Source organism: Saccopteryx leptura, chromosome 2, assembly GCF_036850995.1.
Source record: "Saccopteryx leptura isolate mSacLep1 chromosome 2, mSacLep1_pri_phased_curated, whole genome shotgun sequence".
Classification (NCBI taxonomy): Eukaryota; Metazoa; Chordata; class Mammalia; order Chiroptera; family Emballonuridae; genus Saccopteryx; species Saccopteryx leptura.
This window is the reverse complement of record NC_089504.1, coordinates 324799861-324820762: the sequence shown is the minus strand read 5'-3', so window position 1 is coordinate 324820762 and position 20902 is coordinate 324799861. Positions and strand designations below refer to the sequence as shown.

The 20902-nt window shown below is 40.5% G+C and overlaps 1 protein-coding gene across 1 annotated transcript in view; it reads left to right on the top strand.

Annotated features, from left to right (window-relative positions):
• The window catches only part of PPM1D (protein phosphatase, Mg2+/Mn2+ dependent 1D), a 58056-nt gene that overhangs the window by 23260 nt on the left and 13894 nt on the right, over window positions 1-20902 (top strand). The window lies entirely within an intron of this gene.

Genomic DNA, 20902 nt, shown 5'->3' with positions numbered 1-20902 from the left:
GCTGAGAAGGACCTGTTCCTTTATTATTATTTCTCACCAGATCATAGTTGATTTATTTATTTTTTTAAACTTTTTTTTTTTTTGTGACAGAGGTAGAGAGAGGAACAGATAGAGAGGAAGGTAGAGAGATGAGAAGCATCAATTCTTTGATGTGACACCTTAGTTTTTCATTGATTGCTTTCTCATATGTGCCTTGACCGGGGTGCTACAGCAGACCAAGTGACCCCTTGCTCGAGCCAGCGACCTTGGATACAAGCTGGTGAGCCTTGCTCAAACCAGATGAGCCCGCACTCAAGCTGGCGACCCCAGGGTTTTGAACTTGGGTCCTCTGCATCCCAGTCTGGCACTCTATCCACTGCACCACTGCCTGGTCAGGCCAGATCATAGTTTATTATAAGGAATATAACTGAGGAACAGCCTGATGAAAGAGATGCATAGGGCAAGGTATGGAAAAAGGAGGCTTTCATGCCCTCTTTCCAGGTGCTGCTCTTCTCAGATTTCTATGTGTTCACCAACTGGGTAGCTCTCTGAACCCCATAATTTTTCTGAAAAGAATCTATTTTTGTGGAGAGCCTATTGAAGACTATTCCAGGCATAAATTCAAATGAGGAAAGAGCTTGGCATGTTTTAGGAATTATCTAAAGGTTGTAGTTAATGAGGCAGATATGTGCCATGTGATAAATCTTAGCATTCTAAGTGTACTGAGAAGCAGTGAAAGATTTTAAGCTAAAGACTAACATCTGATTTACATTTTTGAGAGATTTTTTTTTTTTTTTTTTTGAGAGAGAGAGATGAGAAGCATCAACTCAGAGTTGCGGCACTTTTAGTTGATTACTGATTGCTTCTCATGTGTGCCTTGACCAGGGGGCTCCAGCCAAGCCAGTAACCCCTTGCTCAAGCTAGTGACCTTTGGGCTCAAGCCAGTGACCATGAGATCACGTTCATGATCTCATACTCAAGCCAGCAATCCTGTGTTCAATCTGGTGAGCCCTCACTTAAGCTAGTGACCTCAGGGTTTTGCATCTGGGAGCTCAGCGTCCCAGTTCGATGCTCTATCCACTGCGCCATCACCAGTCAGACAGGAAAGATCATTCTTCATATTACTGTCTCTTACTTCTCTTTGGTGATCAACTGTACATAGTACCAGTCTTCATGGAACCTATAAGGGGGGTCAGGAAATTGATAATAAAAATAAGTGAGAAAAAGGTGTCATAAAGGAACCAAACAACATGAGGTACCAGTAGTTGGCAAGTGGGATAGTGAGGCTCAGGGGAAGGCTACTTTAGACAGGATGATCAGAGCACATTCCTTAAGAAGGTGATACTTGAGTAAGACCTGGAGAGAAGGGACAAGGAAGAAAACAGTCAAAGCAGAGCCATAGCATTTGCAAAGGCCTGTAAACAGGGCACATGGATTGGGGTAGGCGATGGGGAGCAGTTTAGGGCTTATCCAGTATCTTTTCCTACTCAATAATATCTGATTTCCGTTTGGGAAATTATATCTCTCCTACTATGTGCAGTCTTAGTTTAGACATCCTTCTTCAGGGATTTTTGGTAAAATATATAAAATATCCACCATATCACACCAGTTATGTCACATTCTCTATTCTAGGATTTTGAATTATAAATTTAGTAAGGACAGAAATTAAAAAAAACTGATTGGAATGATTTTACCCTAATGATAATGACATCCTTCAGCAGCGTTCACTACTATTCTGGGGTTTTTCTGCCTAATTGTTTGGAAATGCCCTGTTTCTGTTCCCAGTTCTCTAGCTTCTTGTTTATTGTGTGAGCAGCTACTTAATTTTTTTCTGAGTTGTTGTTTTGGGCTGTATTAACCTGAGTTGGAAATAGTTGCTCGCAAGCGAAGAATCCTAGTGTAGGAAGGAAAGGGTTGATGTCCACCCTCCCTTTTTGAAGTTTTTATTCATTTATTTTAGCAGGAGAGGAAGGGAGAGAGAGAAAGAGGAACATAGATCTATCTGTTCCTGTATGTGCCCTGATCAGCGATTGAACCAGCAACCTCTGTGCTTTGGGATGATGCTCTAACCAGCTAAGCTATCCATCCAGGGCAAGGGTTGATGTTTTTTAAGGAATATGAGTGAAACCAGTGTGAGAGAGCAGAGGTAGACATATAAAGTGAAGATGGAGATGAGGACACTTACCTGATTAGGAAGGGCCATGCCAGCTAAGGAAAGGAGTTTGGTGAAGACATTGTGGCTTGTAGGCAGGAACTAAATCCTGTGAGGCTTTCTAGACCATGGTAAGGGATTTTATTTTAAATGCTTTTTGGGAAGGGATTGAAGAGTAGGAGAACTGTACCATAGAGGTTAAGAGACTTTGCAGCCCAAATTCCTAGGTTCCAATTCCAGTGCTGTTACCTACTGTATAAACTTGGGCAAATTACTTAGTATAATGTGGCACAGTGTTTTTCTGCTATAAAGTGGGACTTACTAATGGAATTTACCTCTTATACTGTTGTGAGTATTGGAGGTCTTAATACATGTAAAATAGTGCCTGGCATATAGTAAGTGCTATTTAAATGTTAGCTATTTTTGTTTATTGATGTAGGAGAGTGCCATGGGTTGTTTTTTTGTTTGTTTGTTTTTGTTTTGTTTTACTGGATCATGTGGTAGATTTAATTTTTTTGAAGAACTTCCACACTGTTTTTTATAGTGGCTGCACCAGTTTACATTCCCACCAACCTGATTCAGTTTGTTTTTAAAGGATTATTTTAGCTACAGTAGTGGCTAAAATTGTAATAAAATTGGAGGCAAGGATACTATTTAATGGCCTAGGTCATTTAATGATCATATAAACATATGATACAGTTGATCATCCAATTGTTAAGCAAGGAAAAAGAGGAGGAAGGTGATTGTCAGCTGTTATTTTCATTTCAGATTGATGGTAAATTTGGAGTTGACTACTGCCATTTGTAACATAGTGAACTTTTAAAAAATATTTTTATTTATTCACTTTTATTTATTGATTTTTATGAGAGAGGGAGAGAGAAAGAGAGAGAGAGGGTTGGGGGAGAGGGAAACATTGAGTTGTTCCTGTATGTGCCCTGACTGGCAACCACTGTGCTTTGGGATGATGCTCTAACCAACCGAGCTATCTGGCCAGGGCACATTAGTGAGTTCTGAAGGAGGGCATGGGAGGCAAGGACTTAATATTAAAGAATAGAGGGTTTTCTTTTTTTTAATGAGGAACTCGACTCATTGGACTGAAGCAATGTCTTACTCTAGGTTCAAAAGTTAGGTGATCCTTCAGTTTAAAAAAGTAGGTTCCAATTTCATATATGTGAAGTATGTGTGCCAAACATTTTAAGTAGGCCATGAAACTCTTAGAGCAGGGGTAGTCAACCTTTTTATACCTACCGCCCACTTTTGTATCTCTGTTAGTAGTACAATTTTCTAACCGCCCACTGGTCCACAGTAATGGTGATTTATAAAGTAGGGAAGTAACTTTACTTTATAAAATGCATAAAGCAGAGTTACAGCAAGTTAAAGCATATAATAATAATTACTTACCAAGTACTTTATGTCGGATTTTCGCTAAGTTTGGCAGAATAAATCTTTATAAAACAACTTAATATAGTTAAATCTATCTTTTTATTTATACTTTGGTTGCTCTGCTACCGCCCACCATGAAGGCTGGAACACCCACTAGTGGGTGGTAGGGACCAGGTTGATTATCACTGTCTAGAGGAAGAGAAGGAACAGGTGAAGGATTGGCAGAAAGAGCAAGAAAACCAACTTGTTTTTCTGTTTCATACATTCCTACTGAGTTCAGGGATACCCCTCTAGAGTAATTCAGATAAGAATTAATTCAACCCCTGCTTAAATATCTTTAGTAATCTTTACTTAATGTTTCAAAAGTACAGACACACTCTTGCATTATTGGGCAGCTCTAATTGTGAGTTATAATCTGCTTTTATGACATTGGCTCTAGTTTTGTGGGCTGAATCAAAAACTGGGCAGTATACTTATTTTGGCTTTTGCATAATGATACTTATTTACCTACTCAGTATTAGTTAGCATGTATCCCTGGTCTTTGTTCTAGGCTAATTTTAGACCCTTTATTATTATTATCATATTCCTTTGGTTGTTGGCTTCAATAAATGTGGTTCCAGATTTGAGGGTTCTCTGCAAGATATGATTTGACCACTTTGAAGTACAACAAAAATATTTAGTCCTGCTACTTAAGCATGGTACCTCTAATAATGGAGTACTGGAATCCTGGCTATCATTAGCTTTTAGTAATTACATAAAGTCTACTGGAAAGTTCTGTCCGTTTTTGGAATAAAACAAAATACAAATTTTTCTTACCGTCAAAAACTTTATTAAATAATATAACTGCCATTATTATTAATGATTTCTTGCCAGCGTGAGGGCAATTTATATATCCCATTTTTGAAAAATGTTTTATCTTTTGATGCGAAAAATTGAACCAGTGCTTGTTTGATATCTTCTTCACTTTCGAATTTTTTGCCCTTCAAAAAATTTTGTAAGGACAAAAACAAGTGATAGTCAGAGGGTGCTAAGTCCGGGGAATATGGTGGATGTAACAGACATGCTTCTGTAGCATTTCTTCCTTGTTGAAATTCGTAAAAATTACAGTGGCGTAAATGAACTTTATCAGTAGCCATGGGTACACTATGGCTTCACACATAAGACTAACGTGAATCAACTTTGTTTTAGTTAATTTGCTACGTCAGTATGTATACATTAAATGATAAAAATAGGCACACATGCGCCAAATAAACATGTGCTTACGTGTCGAAATTTGTGATAGAAACGGACAGAACTTTCCGGTAGACCTTATACCACATTTATTGACTTACTAAGCTCAAATCTGTTTTTTTTTTAAATGAACATGCTATCAGGTTAAGTTTCTCTGTTATATACCCTGTTGATATTTATTGGGTTGGTATGAGGAAAGAGAGATAAGAGACTGAATAATAGCAGCATTAGATGACTTTCTTGCAGAATGTATTATTCAGTGTAAGAGGTATTCATTACTAGATTTGTGTATTTAGAGAGAGTGATCTTGATTGATGTAATGCTCTAATTTTTTCCTTAGCTCATTTCAAAATTTGTTAATTACCTGGAGAAAAAAATAGAATGTTATAATCAAAATAACTTTTCTTCAACTTCCTGTTTTCAGTTTGCATTCTTTTTGAGATTTATCCATGTTTGTAAATGCAGTTCAAATCAATTGCTCTACATTCAGTTTTAATATGAAACTATATTTTCTTCTTCCATGCCTTGATTGGTGGACATTTAGATTATATCCCTGCATTTGCTGTTATGAAAAATGTTGCAATAAATATCTCCTTGTATACATGTATGAGATGTCTTTAAGGGATACATACAGCCTGACCAGGTGGTGGCGCAGTGGATAGTGTCGGGCTGGGACCTGGAGCACCCAGATTTGAGACCCCAAAGTCGCCAGCTTGAGTGCAGGCTCATCGGGTTTGAGCAAGGCTCACCAGCTTGAGCCCAAGGTTGCTGGCTCGAGCAAGGGATCACTCCGTCTGCTGTAGCCCCCCCCCCCCCCCCCCAGTCAAGGCACATATGAGAAAGCAATCAGTGAACAGTTAAGGAACTGCAACAAAGAATTGATGCTTCTCATCTCTCCCTTCTTGTCTGTCTGTCCCCATCTGTCCCTCTCTCTGACTCTCTCTGTCTCTGCCACACACACAAAAAAGATACATACAATATGATAATATTTCTTCTGTAAACAGGGAAGGTTACTTGAGGTAGGAGGTAACTGGCCTAAAGGCTCTAGCCACACATGTCCCACCCTACTGACCCTAGGTCACATTCAACCCATCCAAGGTATACCAGTTGGAAAGCTCAGTAATTTATAGATATAGAAATCCTCAGCATTATTAGATATTGCTGTTTCTCCCCAAAGTGATAATGTTATGTTATTAATTTTTTTTTTTTCCTGAAGTTGGAAACAGGGAGGCAGTCAGACAGACTCCTGCATGCGCCCGACCGGGATCCACCCAGCACGCTGACCAGGGGGTGATGTTTTGCCCATCTGGGGCGTCACTCTGTTGCAACCAGAGCCATTCTAGCGCCTGAGGCAGAGGCCACAGAGGCATCCTCAGCGCCCCGGGGCCAACTTTGCTCCAGTGGAGCCTTGGTTGCGGGAGGGGAAGAGAGAGACAGAGAGGAAGGAGAGGGGGAGGGGTGGAGAAGCAGATGGGCGCTTCTCCTGTGTGCCCTGGTGGGGAATCGAACCCGGGACTCCTGCACGCCAGGCCGATGCTCTACTACTGAGCCAACTGGCCAGGGCCAAACTCTGCAGTTTTAAACATTTATTATCTCACCTGATTTCTGTGGCTCAGGAACCCAGGTTTGCTTAGTGAGATGGTTCTGGCTTAGGGCCTCTCACATGGTTTTAATCAAGATATCAGCTATGGCTGTGATCATCTGAAGTGGGGGGTTGGACATTTATTTCTAGGCTAGGTAACTCACATGGTTCTTGGCAGGAGGCCTCTTGGTAGGGCTGTTTGATGATGTGTCTTTATGACAGGCAGCTGGCTTCCCCAGGGTGAGTGACTCAAGAGAGAATGTTATAGTGAACATCACTTCCTCCATATTTTATTTGTTAGCACTGTGTCACTAAATCCAGCCTGCCCTTAAGTGGAGGGAAATTAAAGTCTACTTCTTTAAAAAAAAGTGTCAAAGAATTGGTGCACATATTTTAAAACCACATACAGATTTACCACTTCTTCATGATTGTTCATTCATTCACCAAATGTTTATTAAATGCAGGGGTCCCCAAACTTTTTACACAGGGGGCCAGTTCACTGTCCCTCAGACCATTGGAGGGCCGGACTATAAAAAAACTATGAACAAATCCCTATGCACACTGCACATATCTTATTTTAAAGTAAAAAAACAAAACGGGAACAAATATAACATTGAAAATAAAGAACAAGTAAATTTAAATCAACAAACTGACCAGTATTTCAATGGGAACTATGCTCCTCTCACTGACCACCAATGAAAGAGGTGCCCCTTCCGGAAGTGCGGTGGGGGCCGGATAAATGGCCTCAGGGGGCCGCATGTGGCCCGCGGGCCGTAGTTTGGGGACCCCTGATTAAATGCCTACTGTGTGCCAGGTACTGTTGTAAGTGCTGGGGAATTATACAACGAACAGACAAGTAAAAAATTCCTCGACCTGTGGAATTTAGAATTTACTCTATTTCTAGTAGGAGGAAATAGATGATACACTAAAATAAATAGAAAGTACATTGTGTTATATAGTGAAAAGTGCTACTGTGAAAAATAAAATGGAATGTTGTAAGAATGATTGTGTACTTTTAAACTGGATGGTCAAAGGAGGTCTGAAAAGATGATATTTGGGTAGAGCTGAAGCATTGAGACCTGTGGGTGTCTTGGGCAAGAGAATTTCAGTGGAAGGAACAATAAATGCAAATGGCCTTATTACTTAGGTTTTCAATTTTCATTTTTATTGAATTTATTGGAGTGACTTAGGTTTCTTCGCCAACTGAACAGCTTCAAAGGTGAGAGTTGCCATTAACGATATAGCAGAGACTAGAACCTCAATTGTAAGAGATTAAGTTTTGGACTAAGTTACCTTAGAGTTGCTTATAAAATGTTAAATAGGCCTGACCTGTGGTGGCGCAGTGGATCAAGTGTCAACCTGGAAACGCTGAGGTTGCCGGTTCAAAACTCTGGGCTTGCCTGGTCAAGGCACATATAGCAGTTGATGCTTTCTGCTCTTCCCCCCTTCTCTCTCTCTCTCTCTCTCTCTCTCTCTCTCTCTCTCTCCTCTCTCTATAATGAATAAATAAAAATCTTTAAAAAAATGTTAAATAGTAATGCCCAGTTGGCTACTGGGAATGGAATTTGACATGTCTAGGCTAGGTATATCAGTTGGGATCCAGCAGCATAGAGATATGATGTTCAAAGGCTTGTAACTTAATGAGGTCATCAAGAGATTTGAGTGTAGATAGAAAAGGGGAAAGGTGCAGTGACTGAACCATGAGATACTATCACTATTTAGAGTTGGGGGTATGAAAGGAGGGAACAAGGCAAAAAAAGAGAAAAAGATGCAAGTAAAAAACAAGGAAATTCTGTAGAGATTATCCTGAAAGCTAAGTAAGAAAGTATTTTGCCCTGGCTTGGTAGGACCAACAAATTGTTATTTCTTTTTCTCTCTCCCTTCCTCTCTCTCTCTCTAATATCAATAAATTAAAAAACAAAAGTTTCGGCCCTGGCCAGTTGGCTCAGTGGTAGAGCGTCGGCGTGGCGTGCAGGAGTCCCGGGTTCGATTCCCGGCCAGGGCACACAGGGGAAGCGCCCATCTGCTTCTCCACCCCTCCCCCTCTCCTTCCTCTCTGTTTCTCTCTTCCCTTCCCGCAGCCGAGGCTCCATTGGAGCAAAAGATGGCCAGGGCGCTGGGGATTGCTCTGTGGCCTCTGCCTTAGGCGCTAGGATGTCTCTGGATGCAACAGAGTGACGCCCCAGAGGGGCAGAGCGTTGCCCCCTGGTGGGCATGCCGGGTGGATCCCGGTCGGGCGCATGTGGGAGTCTGTCTGACTGCCTCCCCGTTTCCAGCTTCAGAAAAATGCAAAAAAAATAAAATAAAATAAAATAAAATAATAAAAAAGTTTCAAGAAGGTGTTGTTATATGTCAGTTTTACCACAATTTAAAAACATTTATTGCCTGACCTGTGGTGGCGCAGTGGATAAAGTGTCGACCTGGAAATGCTGAGGTCACCGGTTCGAAACCCTGGGCTTTCCTGGTCGAGGCACATATGGGAGTTGATGCTTCCAGCTCCTCCCCCCCTTCTCTTTCTCTCCTCTCTCTCCCTCTCTGTCTCTCTCCCTCTCTCTCCTCTCTAAAAAATGAATAAATAAAATAAAATTTAAAAATATTTATTGTATTTTTTATTTTTAGCAAGAGAGAGAGAACACATAGGGACAGACAGACAGGAAGGGAGAGAGATGAGAAGTATCAACTTGTGGTGCAGCTTAGTTGTTCATTGACTGCTTCTCAAACATGGTTTGACTGGATGTGTCCAGGTGAGCCAGTGGCCCCTGGCCAACCCAATGACCTTTGGGCACAAGCCAGTGACCATGGGTTCATGTCTGTGATCCCAAGCTCAAGCCAGCGACCCCATTCTCAAGCTGATGAGCCTGTGCTCAAGCTAGCAACCTCAGGGTTTTGAACGTGGGTCCTCAGCATCCCAGGTCAATGCTCTATCTACTGCATTATCACCTGGTCGGGCCTTTTTTTTTTTTTTTAAGAAAGTATGTTAAATACTTTGATAGTTCAGGTAATGTGACCATTGGGTTTAGTAGCAATGTGAAAGTCATTGGACTTTGAAAAAATATCTGTTGGTAGGATAATGAGACCCCAGTCATTACTGTTGTTGGTTCAAGAAAGAGCTTGAGGAGGAAAATTTGATATATAGCAAGTTTCGACTCTTCCTATATTGTATTACGTATATGTATGTACAAAGGAAAGGGTAGAAATGAAGCTTTAGCTGGAACAGAAAGTATAGGGTCAGGAGAAGTTTTGCTATTTTATTTTATTTTTGTATTTTTCTGAAGTTAGAAGTAGGGAGGAAGTCAGACTCTCCCGCATGTGCCCGACCGGGATCCACTCGGCATGCCCACCAGGGGGAGATGCTCTGTCCATCTGGGGTTTTGCTCTGTTGTTGCCTGAGCCATTCTAGCGCCTGAGGCAGAGGCCATGGAGTCGTCCTCAGCGCCTGGGCCAATTTTGCTCCAGTGAAGCCTTGGCTGCAGGAGGGGAAGAGAGAGACAGAGGAAGGAGAGGGGGAAGGGTGGAGAAGCAGATGGTCGCTTCTGTGTGCCCTGATGGAGAATCAACCCTGGAACTTCCACACACCAGGATGACGCTCTACTGCTGAGACAACCCGCCAGGGCCTCTGCTGTTATTTTAAAAAGGGAAGGAATAGCGAGAGGGACAAGTGGGTGGTGGGGTAGATAGAGATGGGCAAAGAGGGAGAAATGGGGATGGAAAGAGACATTGCCTGGGGCAGTGGGTGCCTGGTTGCAGTGTGTAGATGATGGTATATTGAGTTATACATGTAAAACCTGTACCGCAGTAAATTCAACTTAAAAAAAGAGGGAAGAAAAGGGAAGGAATAATAATAATTGATAGGAAATGTACACTAGAACAGTGAAAACTCTATGTAGGAGGATTACTGTAGTAATGTCCTATAACATTTTAACATACTTTGTAAACAAATTATGGAAATGAATTAATCTTGATATAAAATGACAGGTGGAGAGATGAAATTGTTATGAAAAAAATGGCTTTTTAGAGTCCAAGATGGCAGCGGAGTAGGCGGACGCACAGACACCCAGCTCTCACCACCAAACTGGAATACAAATCAATTTAGGAAAAATCAGCATGAAAAACCAACTCTGAACTGCAAGAACAGCTCTCAAAAACCAAGGAGCAAAGAAGAAGCCACAATAATCCTGATAGGGAGCGCCTGAATCTCCTCTGCTTATAGGAACAGGGTGGGGGGGGTGAGGCTGAGAGCCAGAGGGGATCTCACATAGGGAAAAGAGCAGAAACTACTGCTCACAGCCACTTACCTGGCGACCAGGGAGCAAGGTGGGTTGAAAAGACCAGCTTATCTCCCAAGTGGAAAGGACAGGGAGAGGGACAGACTGTGAGGGGCTAAGGAATGCAGGAAACGAATTTAAAAAGCTGACTCATCTGTGCTGGAGGCGGCCATGGGGGGGGGGGGGGGCTGAACCTTTCACAAAACAGAGCTGAAGTGCTTCCGGATCAGAAATCTCCGGACATCTATCCAGCTCCAATCAGCGCAACAAGACACAGCTGAAAACAAGAAGTGGAGAGGAGGGGCAGTAACTCAGGTCTCCATGGAGATCTGAGATACACCTCCCCCTACTGAAGCTGAGAAAACACCCTGCCCCCAGTGAGATTAGCTGGCTAAAGAGGCCTTCAGAGTCTCAGGTTACACCCATCGCATTCCTGGATACAGTTTCAAGGAAGCCCCCTGCTGAGATCAGTAAACAAGACTATCACCTGTTAAGAAAATAAACAAATCAAGACTTCAAAGCTGCCCAAATCCGAAAGTGGATTATAGATAACAGCTGATACCAACCCAAGAAGACCTAGAAATAACACAACTGAAAACTGGAGGCAGACAACACCAAGCCTAGACTCAACCAACTCTACAAATAAAACACCCAAACACAATGAGAAGACAAAAAAGTGCAATCCAAATGAAACCACAAGTGACACCTTCAGGAGATGAACTGAGTGATATGGAAATAATCAAACTTCCAGATGCAGAGTTCAAAATAATGATTGTAAGGATGCTTAGGGATCTTAGAACAACAATGGATGGTCACTATGAACACCTAAATAAAGAAATAGCAAGTATAAAAATGAATCAGTCGGAGATGACAAATATAATATCTGAAATAAAGACCAAAATGGAATTAAAAACAGGATAGATAGAGCAGAGGATCAAATCAGCGAGTTAGAGGACAACTGGAATGAAGGCATGAAAGCAGAGAAGAAAAGAGAAAAGAGACTCAAAAAGTCAGAGGAAACTCTTAGAGAGCTCTGTGACAACATGAAGAGAAATAACATCTGCATCATAGGGGTTCCTGAAGAAGAAGAAAAGGAACAAGGAATAGAGATGTTGTTCAATCATATCATAGCTGAAAACTTCCCTAAATTAATGCAAGAGAAACTCTCACAAGTCCAAGAAGCACAGAGGACTCCATTAAAGAGAAACCCAAAGAAACCTACACCAAGACACATCATAATTAAAATACCAAAGCTAAGTGATAAAGAGAAAATATTAAAAGGTGCAAGAGAAAAAAAGTTATCACCTACAAAGGAGCCCCCATAAGGATGACATCCAACTTCTCAGCAGAAACACTTGAGGCCAGAAGGGAATGGCAAGAAATATTCAAAGTAATGCAGAATAAGAACCTACAACCAAGACTACTTTATCAAGCAAGGCTATCATTTAAAATCGAAAGAGAGGCCCTGGCCAGTTGGCTCAGCGGTAGAGCGTCGGCCTGGCGTGCAAGGGACCTGGGTTCGATTCCCGGCCAGGGCACATAGGAGAAGCGCCCATTTGCTTCTCCACCCCCCCCCTTCCTCTCTGTCTCTCTCTTCCCCTCCCGCAGCCAAGGCTCCATTGGAGCAAAGATGGCCCGGGCGCTGGGGATGGCTCCTTGGCCTCTGCCCCAGGTGCTAGAGTGGCTCTGGTCGCGGCAGAGCAACGCCCCGGAGGGGCAGAGCATCGCCCCCTGGTGGGCAGAGCGTCTCCCCTGGTGGGTGTGCCAGGTGGATCCCAGTCGGGCGCATGCGGGAGTCTGACTGTCTCTCCCCGTTTCCAGCTTCAGAAAAATACAAAAAAATAAAAAATAAAATAAAATCGAAGGAGAAATAAAAAGCTTCCCAGACAAAAAACAACTCAAGGAATTCATTACAACCAAACCAGTGCTGCAGGAAATGTTAAGGGGCCTGTTGTAAACAGATCAAAGTGGGAAAAGAATATAGCAAAAAAGGAATACACCTTTAAAGAAGAAAATGGCAATAAACAACTACATATCAATAATAACCTTAAATGTAAATGGATTAAATAATCCAATCAGAAGACATAGGGTAGCTGCGTGGATAAGAAAACAGGACCCATACATATGTTGTCTACAAGAGACACACCTTAGAACAAAAGACACACATAGATTGAAGGTAAAAATATGGAAAAAAACATTTCATACAAACGGAAATGAAAAAAAAGCAGGGGTTGCAATACTTATATCAGACAAATTGGACTTTAAAACAAAGGATATAGTAAGAGATAAAGAAGGCCACTACATAATGATAAAGGGAGTAATCCAACAGGAAGATATAACTATTATAAATATCTATGCACCTAATACAGGAGCACCCAAATATATAAAGCAGACTTTGATGGATTTAAAGGGCGAGATCAACAGCAATACTATAATAGTAGGGGATTTCAATACCCCACTAACATCACTAGATAGATCCTCAAGAAAGAAAATTAACAAAGAAACAGCAGACTTATTGGAAACACTAGATCAACTCGATTTAATAGATATCTTCAGAACCTTCCACCCTAAAGCAGCAGAATATACATTCTTTTCAAGTGCTCATGGTACATTCTCTAGGATAGACCACATGTTAGGGCACAAAAGTGCTCTCAACAAATTTAAGAAGACTGAAATCATATCAAGCACTTTCTCCTATCACAACGGCATGAAACTAGAAATGAATCACAACAGAAAAGCTCAAAAATTCTCAAACACATGGAAACTAAATAGCAGGGTGTTAAATAATGAATGGATTAAGAATGAGATCAAAGAAGAAATAAAAAAATTCCTAGAAACGAATGACAATGAGCATACAACAACTCAAAATTTATGGGACACAGCAAAAGCAGTGCTGAGAGGGAAGTTCATAGCACTACAGGCACACTTTCAGAAGCTAGAAAAAGCTCAAATAAGCAACTTAACCTTGCATCTAAAAGAATTAGAAAAAGAACAGCAAGTAAAGCCCAAATGTAGTAGAAGGAAGGAAATAATAAAGATCAGAGCAGAAATAAATGACATAGAGGCTAAAGAAACAATACAGAGGATCAATGAAACTAGGAGCTGGTTCTTTGAAAAGGTAAACAAGATTGATGAACCTTTAAGTAGACTCACCAAGAAAAAGAGTGAGAGGACTCACATAAAATTAGAAATGAGAGAGGAGAAATAACAACTGACACAACAGAAATACAAAATATTGTAAGAAAATACTATGAAGAACTGTATGCCAAAAAACTAGATAACCTAGATGAAATGGACAAATTCCTTGAAACATACAATCTTCCAAAAATCAATCTGGAAGAATCAGAAAACTTAAACAGACCGATTACAACAAATGAGATCGAAACAGTTATCAAAAAACTCCCAACAAAGAAAAGTCCGGGGCCCGATGGCTTCACAACGGAATTCTACCAAATATTCAAAGAACTAACTCCTATCCTTCTCAAACTATTTCAAAAAATTCAAGAGGAAGGAAGACTTCCAAGCTCCTTTTATGAGGCGAGCATAATTCTGATTCCAAAACCAGGCAAAGACAACACAAAGAAAGAAAATTATAGGCCAGTATCTCTGATGAATATAGATGCTAAAATCCTCAACAAAATATTAGCAAACCGGATCCAACAATATATGGAAAAAATCATACACCATGATCAAGTGGGATTTATTCTGGGGAGGCAAGGCTGGTACAATATTTGTAAGTCAATCAATGTGATTCATCACATAAACAAAAAGGAGAAAAACCATATGATAATTTCAATAGATGCAGAAAAAGCATTTGATAAAATCCAGCACCCATTCATGATCAAAACTCTCAGCAAAGTGGGAATACAGGGAACATACCTCAACATGACAAAAGCCATCTATGAGAAACCCACAGCCAACATCATATTCAATGGGCAAAAATTAAAAGCAATACCCTTAAGATCAGGAACAAGGCCAAGGCAGGGGTGCCCCCTTTCACCATTCTTATTTAACATGGTCCTGGAAGTCCTAGAAATAGCAATCAGACAAGAAGAAGAAATAAAAGGCATTCAAGTTGGAAAAGAAGAGGTAAAACTATCATTATTTGCAGATGATATGATATTGTATATAGAAAACCCTAAAGTCTCAGTCAAAAAGCTACTGGACCTGATAAATGAATTCAGCAAAGTGGCAGGATATAAAATCAATAAAGTACCTAGGAATAAACTTAACCAAGGAGACTAAAGACTTGTACTTGGAAAATTACAAAGCATTGATAAGAGAAATCAAGGAAGATACAAACAAGTGGAAGCATATACCGTGCTCATGGTTAGGAAGAATAAACATCATTAAAATGTCTATATTACCCAAAGCAATCTATAAATTCAATGCAGTACCAATTAAAATACCAATGACATACTTCAAAAATATAGACCACATATTCCAAAAATTTATAAGGAACCAAAAGAGAACACGAATAGCCTCAGCAATCTTAAAAAAGAAGAATAAAGTGGGAGGTATCACACTTCTTGATATCAAGTTATACTACAAGGCCGTTGTAATCAAAACAGCCTGGTACTGGCATAAGAACAGGCATATAGATCAATGGAACAGAACAGAGAACCCAGAAATAAACCCACAGTTCTATGGACAACTGATATTTGACAAAGGAGGTAAGGAAATACAATGGAGTAAAGACAGCCTCTTTAACAAATGGTGTTGGGAAAATTGGACAGCTACCTGCAAAAAAATGAAACTAGATCACCAGCTTACACCACTCAAAAAATAAACTCAAAATGGATAAAAGACTTAAATGTAGGCCGTGAAACCATAAGCATCTTAGAAGAAAACATAGGCAGTAAGCTCTCGGACATCTCTCAGAGCAATATATTTGCTGATTTATCTCCACGGGGAAGTGAAATAAAAGACAGGATAAACAAATGGGACTATATCAAACTAAAAAGTTTTTGCACAGCTAAAGACAACAAGAACAGAATAAAAATACAAACTACACAATGGGAGAACATATTTGACAATACATCTGATAAGGGGTTAATAACCAAAATTTATAAAGAACTTGTAAAACTCAACACCAGGAAGACAAACAACCCAATCCAAAAATGGGCAAAAGAGATGAATAGACACTTCTCCGAAGAGGACATACAGATGGCCAATAGGCATATGAAAAAATGCTCAACATCACTAATCATTAGAGAAATGCAAATTAAAAACACAATGAGATATCACCTCACACCAGTCAGAATGGCGCTTATCAACAAAACAACACAGAATAAGTGCTGGCGAGGATGTGGAGAAAAGGGAACCCTCCTGCACTGCTGGTGGGAATGCAGACTGGTGCAGCCACTGTGGAAAACAGTATGGAGATTCCTCAAAAAACTGAAAATCGAACTGCCTTTTGACCCAGCTATCCCACTTTTAGGAATATATCCCAAGAATACCATAGAACGGCTCCAAAAGGAGAAATGCACCCCCATGTTTGTGGCAGCATTGTTCACAATAGCGAACATCTAGAAACAGCCCAAGTGTCTGTCAGAGGACGAGTGGATTAAAAAGTTTTGGTACATATATACTATGGAATACTACTCAGCCATAAGAAATGATGACATTGGATCATTTACAATAACATGGATGGACCTTGACAACATTATACGGAGTGAAATAAGTAAATCAGAAAAAAAACTAAGATGAATCCATACATAGAAGGGACATAAAAATGAGACTCAGAGACATGAACAAGAATGTGAATGACAACAGGGGTGAGGGGTGGGGGGGGAGGGGGAATGGGGTAAAGAAGGAGAGAGGGGTTGGGGGAGGGAGGGGCACAAAGAAAACCATATAGAAGGTGACAGAAGACAATTTAACTTTGGGGGAAGGGTATACAGCACAATCAAATTCAAAATAATCTAGAGATGTTTTCTCTCACCATATGTACCCTGATTTATCAATGTCACTGCATTAAATTTAATAAATAAATATAAAAAATGTATAAAAGACTTAAATGTAAGGCATGAAACCATAAGCATCTTAGAAGAAAACGTAGGCAGTAAGCTCTCCAACATCTCTCGCAGTGATATATTTGCTGATTAACCTCCACGGGCAAGGGAAATAAAATACAGGATAAACAAATGGGACTATATCAAACTAAAAAGCTTTTGCACAGCCAAAGACAATAAGACCGAATAAAAAGACAAACTACACAACGGGAGAACATATTTGACAGAACGTCGGATAAGGGGTTAATAACCAAAATTTATAAAGAACTTGTAAATCTCAACACCAGAAAGACAAACAATCCAATCAAAAAATGGGCAAAAGAAATGAATAGACGAGGAGGGAGAGGGAGGGGGTGGGGCGAGTGTAGGGGCACAGGGAGAACCAGATAGAGGGTGTTGGAGGATGATTTGACTTTGAGTGAGGGGTATGCAGCATGATCAAAGGTCAAGATAATCTGGAGATGTTTTCTCGGAACATGTGTGCCCTGATTTATCAATGTCACTGCATTAAAATTAATAAAAATAAGATTTAAAAAATTTTAAAAAATTACTTTTTAAAGGAAATTTTACTTTATTACATTTTCTCAAAAATAATAATACCTTTATATTTTAACATTTAAGCTAAAAAATTCTTTGTCACATTTTTTCAATCCTTATTATGTCACTTGGGGGAAATATTTTTAAAAGAAATATGGTTCTGGTTTTCTCTTTTTAAGTTTAAACTTGTTGCATGATAATTCTTATAAATTAAATGATAAATGATAGTATTTAGTACCATTATGATGGTTTATTTTTTTGTGTGAAAGAAAGACGTTTGCTTAAAAAATGGATCATTAGGCACTGATGATGAACATAATTACTTGAATACTAATGTAGCAAAGGTGCCTCCTAGTGGCTGCTGTGTGGAATTGCATGTGAATCTTGCAAATCATTTATTCTTTGAACAGTTATTTATTGAGTGCAGTGTATGCCAAGCACATGGTCTTTGCCCTTGTGGAAGCTTACAGTTTAGAGAAGGGTAGAGGCATTCATCAAGTGATCACAAACTTACAACCACAACTCTTAAGGACATGTACATATATATATATATATATATATGTGCAAAAGAAAACTCAAAATAGGGGTATTTTACCTAGCTGGAAAGGCCAGAGGAGTGATGTTTGAGCTGAAGTCTGAAAATTACTAGAATTTAAGGGAGGAAGGAAGTGTGGTTCAGGCAGAGGAATTGCATTTGTGAACAGCCCTGTGATAGAGGGAAGCATGGTGAACATAAAGGACTCTGATGAAGGCCAGTTGTAGCTGGAACAGAGATGTGGATGGGAACAAGAGATGGCAATAAGAGGAGTGCATAAAATGAGAAAATACATTTTTACAGTCTGTGAATATATTTTTCTTTTAAGTGAATCTTTTTTAAATTTTAAAATTAAATTTAATGGAGTGACACTGATCAATAAGATTACATAGGTTTAACAAAAAAGATTACATAGGTTTCAGGTAAATATCTCTATAGCATTTGAAGTGTCGATTGTGTAGTATGCCTGTCACCTAAAGTCAAATCATTTTCCATCACCATATATTTTTCTCTCTTTGCTCCCCTCCCCCAGTAACTGCTTCATTTTTATCTTTGTCCATGAGTGTCAGTTTTATATTCCACCTAAGTGGGGTATAAATTTGCCCTTTAATCTGTGGATATCTTAAGAACAAGAGTAAACTTCTACAGAGTTTAAGTGGAAAATATATAACTAGATTTGTGTTATTTACTTATTTTTTTTTGTGACAGAGACCGAAAGAGGGACAGACAGGAGGGAGAGAGATGAGAAGCATCAATTCTTCATTGTAGCTCCTTAGTTGTTCATTGATTGTTTTCTCATGTGTGCCTTGACTGGGGAACTACAGCAGAGTGAATGACCCCTTGCTCAAGCCAGCGACCTTTGGGCTCAAGTCAGTGACCATAGGGTCACATCTGTGATCCCACGCTCAAGTGGATGAACCGCATTCAAGCCAGATGAGCCTGTGCTCAAGCCAGCGACCTCGGGGTTTTGAACCTGGGTCCTTTGTGTCCCAGTCCGACACTTTATCCACTGCACCACTGCCTGGTCAGGCTGTTATTTTTAAAATTATAGCAAAATACATATAACTAAATTTACTGTCTTAACCATTTTGAGTACACAGTTCAGTGGTATTAAGTACCTTTACATCGTTGTGCAACTATTACCCCATCCATCTTAAATTTATGGGTTTTTAAATTTTTTTTATTTATTTATTCATTTTAGAGAGGAGAGAGAGTTAGAATGAGAGAGAGAGAGAAAGGGGAGAGGAGCAGGAAGCATCAACTCCCATATGTGCCTTGACCAGGCAAGCCCAGGGTTTTGAACCGGTGACCTCAGTGTTCCAGATCAATGCTTTATCCACTGCGCCACCACAGGTCAGGCTAAATTTATGTTTTAAAGAGATGGTTTTGGTTGCAGTTTTGAGAATGGATTATATAAAGCAACAATTACTGGAAAGCTCTCCGTGGGAAACTGCCCACAGTGGGGGCGGGGTTCTGAAATTCACTAGAGGTAGGGACCACTGAGTGTCCTTGCACTGGCTGGCTGCCATGTGTCACAGGAGCAATCAGAGAACGTTAGTGAAATCAGAAAAAAGGCCTCTTTTCTAGTGTTTTTCCAGTGTACTAGCTGAGGACAAAAGGGAAATGGCCACAGACCAAAAATGTCTGTGACAATGTCCAAGGCCCCTCCCTTCAGTATATATAGAGTTGACATTCTCATCATGTTTTGGGTTAAAAACAGTTAGTTCAATGTCCAATTCTGATCCTTTCTCATTTGATCTCAGGGAAAGCCATGTAGATTTCCTGAGCTGGTAAAGGAAGGGAACTGGCTATATCATATGTTCCTAAATCTGGCTATAGATATGAATCAATTCTAGGGACTTTTACTGGCAAAATTAAAGCGATTTAAACATTGAAACAATAATAATACGAACAAGTTATAACATATTGAGGAAATGAATCCATACTGATACTAAAATATTATAAAGAGGTAGAGGGAGGAACAGAAAGCTCTTTTTTAATAAATGTAGTTAGAGTGAGAGTGTTCTATTTTTTTTTCTATTTTTCTGAAGCTCACTTCAGAAAGTGGGGAGGCAGAGACAGACCCCCATATGCGCCCGACCAGAATCCACCTGCATGCCCACCAGGGGGCAATGCTCTGCCCATCTGGGGCGTTGCTCCGTTGCTGCCTGAGCCATTCTAGCACCTGAGATAGAGGCCATGGAGCCATCCTTAGTGCCCAGGCCAACTTTGCTCCAGTAGAGCCTTGGCTGCAGGAGGAGAAGAGAGAGACAGAGAGGAAGGACAGAGGGAAGGGTGGAGATGCAGATGGGCATTTCTCCTGTGTGCCCTTACTGGATATCGAACCTGGGACTTCCAAACACTGGGTAGATGTTCTACTGCTGAGCCAACCGGCCAGGGCTAAGAGTGTTCAAATTTTATCATCAGTTTACAGCCATTACAGTAATAGTTGATCCATGCAAGAATCATTAATGGCCTGACCAGGCAGTGGTGCAGTGGATAGAGCGTCGGACTGGGATGCAGAAAACCCGGGTTCAAGACCCCGAGGTTGCCAGCTTGAGTGCGGGCTCATCTGGTTTGAGCAAAAGCTCACCAGCTTGGACCCAAGGTCGCTGGCTCGAGCAAGGGGTTACTCGGTCTGCTGAAGGCCCCCAGTCAAGGCATATATGAGAAAGCAATCAATGAACAACTAAGGTGTTGCAGTGCACAACGAAAAACTAATGATTGATGCTTCTCATCTCTCTGTTCCTGTCTGTCTGTCCCTGTCTATCCCTCTCTCTGACTGTCTCTCTGTCTCTGTAAAAAAAAAAAAAAAAAAAAAAGAATCATTAATGGATCCTGGCTGGATACTTTGGTTGGTTAGTGTGTCTTTCTGGTATACAAAGGTTGCTAGTTTGATTCCTAGTCAGGGCACATACAGAAATGGATTGATGTTTCTGTCTCTCACCCGTCCTCTCTCTCTAACATCAATCAATAAAACTTTTTTTAAAAAAGAATCATTAATGGCCTGACCAGGTGGTGGCGTAGTGGATAGAGCGTCGGACTGGGATGCAGAGGACCCAGGTTTGAGACTCCGAGGTCGCCAGCTTGAGCGTGGGCTCATCTGGTTTGAGCAAAAAGCCCACCAGCTTGAACCCAAGGTTGCTGGCTCCAGCAAAGGGTTACTCGGTCTGCTGAAGGCCCATGGTCAAGGCACATATGAGAAAGCAATCAATGAACAACTAA